This window comes from Brassica napus, chromosome C6 (assembly GCF_020379485.1).
Source record: "Brassica napus cultivar Da-Ae chromosome C6, Da-Ae, whole genome shotgun sequence".
NCBI classification, from domain to species: domain Eukaryota; kingdom Viridiplantae; phylum Streptophyta; class Magnoliopsida; order Brassicales; family Brassicaceae; genus Brassica; species Brassica napus.
This window is the reverse complement of record NC_063449.1, coordinates 19,984,570-19,988,334: the sequence shown is the minus strand read 5'-3', so window position 1 is coordinate 19,988,334 and position 3,765 is coordinate 19,984,570.

The following is a 3,765-nucleotide window of genomic DNA, read 5'->3' as shown; positions in this document are numbered from 1 at the left end:
AATGGAACGACAGATGCGTTTCAACTGAAGAATGGTAGGAAGACAAGTTGGTTTGATTGTCACCGTCGATTTCTTCCCATTGGCCATCCTTACCGAAGAAACAAGAATTTGTTTAGGCACAAAAGGGTTGTGAGAGACACTCCTCCTCCATATCTAACTGGAGAACAAATTGAAGCGCAAATCGACTACTACGGAGCTAACGAAACAGTTCGTTGGGGTGGTAATTGGCATGTCCCTCGTAATATGCCAGATTCTTACGGTGTTCATCACAACTGGCACAAGAAGAGTATATTTTGGGAGTTGCCATATTGGAAGGATCTTCTTCTGCGCCACAACCTCGATGTGATGCATATAGAGAAGAATTTCTTTGAGAACATCATGAATACAATATTGAATGTCCCAGGGAAGACAAAAGACAACATAAAATCGAGGTTGGACTTGCCGGATATTTGCTCAAGAAGCGAGTTACATATTAAAAGCAATGGACAAGTTCCCGTTCCGATATTCAGATTATCTTCAGAAAAAAAGTCGGTGTTGTTCAACTGGGTGGCATCAGAAGTGAAGTTCCCCGATGGGTATGTTTCGAATCTCTCTAGATGTGTTGAAAAGGGTCAAAAGTTCTCCGGGATGAAGAGTCATGATTGTCATGTATTTATGCAACGACTACTGCCCTTTGCATTTGCGGAGCTACTTCCAACAAACGTACATGAAGCACTTGCAGGTACGTAGTGTATTATATCACAATAATTTACAAAATAATATATGACTAACAATGTGTTTAATTTTTTTTTGAATATAAAAGGCATTGGAGCATTTTTCAGGGATCTGAGCACACGCACTCTTAAAGAAGAAGTTGTGGAACAGCTTCAGGAGAACATTCCCATCTTATTGTGCAACTTGGAGAAGATATTTCCTCCCGGATTTTTTGACGTCATGGAGCATCTAGCTGTCCACCTCCCATATGAGGCATTGCTTCGTGGACCTGTACATTACGGATGGATGTATCAGTATGAGCGAGCCATGAAATATTTGAAGGGAAAAGCAAAGAACCTCGCCAAAGTTGAAGGTTCTATAATTGCTGGAAGTTTGACGGAAGAAGTTTCTCACTTCACATCGTACTACTTTGCGTCAAAAGTACGTACACGGAGAAGAGCTCCAAGAAGATATGATGATGGTGGTGTTGCGCCAACATATGCAGTTGCTGGTGTTCCAGACATCTTTAGCCAGATTGGGCGACTCGGTGGGAAGTCTAAAGAGGTTTGGTGGTCGAGTGAACAAGACGCTCATAGTGCACACACCTATATTCTACTCAATTGCGAAGATCCATTGATGCGTTATTTTGAAAGGTAACATATATTGACACTTCGAAACACATATAAGTATAATTAATTGTATAATTGCGAGAGATTCATTCCTATAAAATGTGATTTTACAGCCTATTTGTTTCTCAAGTCGAAGAAACATTTCCTGGTATATCCACAAGTGACGTAGACAAAAGGAAAGATCAACACTTCATTAAGTGGTTGCGGAATCAGGTATTAACTAAAACTTTTTTTTCATACATTATCTGTATTTCATTAACATTCTCTTTATTTTTGCAGGTTGATTATGACGACGACGATGCAGATTATCCTAAGTGGTTACACGAAGTAATTCAATCTCCACTTGTAAAGGTCACCACATCACAGATGTATTTCACACGAGGCTATACTTTTCATACATATGACTATGGTAGACAGCGGGCGACCAGTAACTATGGAATATGTGTGAAAGGGGAAACAGATTTCTACGGGATCTTGACGGAGATTATTGAAGTCGAATTTCCAGGGATACTGAAGCTGAAATGCGTCCTCTTCAAATGTGAATGGTTCGACCCCGTCGTCAACAGAGGTGTTCGGTCTAACAAATTCGGTGTAGTTGATGTCAACGGTGGACGAAGGTACAACAAATTCGAGCCTTTCATCTTAGCTTCACAAGCAGACCAAGTTAGCTTCCTTCCATACCCTCGGATGAGAGATTCAGGTATAAATTGGTTAGCAGTGATCAAAGTTACACCTCGAGGACGAATCATCAGTGGAGAAGAACCACCATTGCAAGAAGAACAGATAAATGAAGTTGAGGAACCTGAACAAGAAATTGATGACATCCTTCTCATTGATCCGCATAATCACGAGTACGAAGATCTTACCGATGATGCCACAGACGAAGCTGTTGAAGACGAGTTTAATGAAAATGATGATGTTTCTAGTGATGACGAGAATGTCGATGTATCCGATTGATGTATTTGTTTTATGAATAAGATGAGGGAGTTTGTTTTATGAATAAGATAATGTGGGGTTTGTTTTATGAATAAGGTAATGTGGGAGTTTGTTTTATGAATAAGCAAATGTGGGAATTGTGGTTTGGAATGGAAATAAAGATGGGGTTTGGAATATATGAAGTAGAAAATAAGGAATATGGGGTTTGGGGTTTCGGGTTTCGGGTTTTGGATTCTAGGGATTTAAACATAACACTCGTTAATTCCACGTAAGCTTGAATCGTCGTAAAGTCCTCGTATTCCAACGAGTAAATAACGACGAAGGACTCGTTAATTCCACGTAGGACTAAATCGTCGTAAATACCACGTAGGATGAATTCGTCGTAAAAACCACGTAGGATGAAATTGTCGTAAATATAACGTAATACAACGAGGAAATAACGACGAAACCTAAAAATAAATATGGGGTTTGGAATATATGAAGTAGAAAATAAGGAATATGGGATTTGGGGTTTGGGGTTTCGGGCTTCGGGTTTCGGGTTTCGGGTTTGGGGTTTGGGGTTTCGGGTTTTGGGGTTTCGGGTTTTGGATTTCGGGTTTCGGGTTTCGGGTTTTTGGTTTCGGGTTTGGGGTTTCGGGTTTAGGGGTTCGGGGTTTAGGGTTTTGGGTTTTGGATTTCGGGTTTCGGGTTTCGGGTTTCGGGTTTCAGGTTTGGGGTTCTAGGGATTTAACCATAACACTCGTTAAAAATAACGACGAAACTTAAAATTAAATATGGGGTTTGGAATATATGAAGTAGAAAATTAAAGATGGGGGTTTGGGTTTCGGGTTTCGGGTTTGGGGGTTGGGGTTTCGGGTTTCGGGTATGGGGTTTCGGGTTTCGGGTTTGGGTTTCGGGTTTCGGGTTTCGGGTTTCGGATTCTAGGGATTTAAACATAACACTCGTTAATTCCACGTAAGCACAAATCGTCGTAAAGTCCTCGTAGGATGAAATCGTCGTAACTACCACGTAAAATGATTTAAACAAAACACTCGTTAATTCCACGTAAGCAGAAATCGTCGTAAAGACCACGTAAACGGATTTATACATAAACCCGTTAATTCCACGTAAGTACAAATCGTCGTAAATATCTCGTAGTGTACAAACTTGAAAAAAAAAGGAAAAGGAGAGAAATACCAGATTAACATGTGGCAAGACTTCCAGCAATTATAATACGTAAGTCTCGCCCACATGAATTCTAATATCTTCTCCTTTTCCTATTTTTTCAAATATTTATAATTTGAATAGGATTTTTTGAGGATTGTGATTTGAGATAAGGTGTGATTTGGGAGTTTGTGTGTGGTTTGAGAGTGAGAGTTGTGGGTATATTTATAGGAAAGCAAGCCTCGTTAATTCCTCGTAAGGTAAATCGTCGTTAATACCTCGTATAAAAAAACACGGGCCTTTGTGATTCCTCGCAATTTCCTCGTAAAAAAAAGACGGGCCTTTGTAACTGCTCGCTATTTCG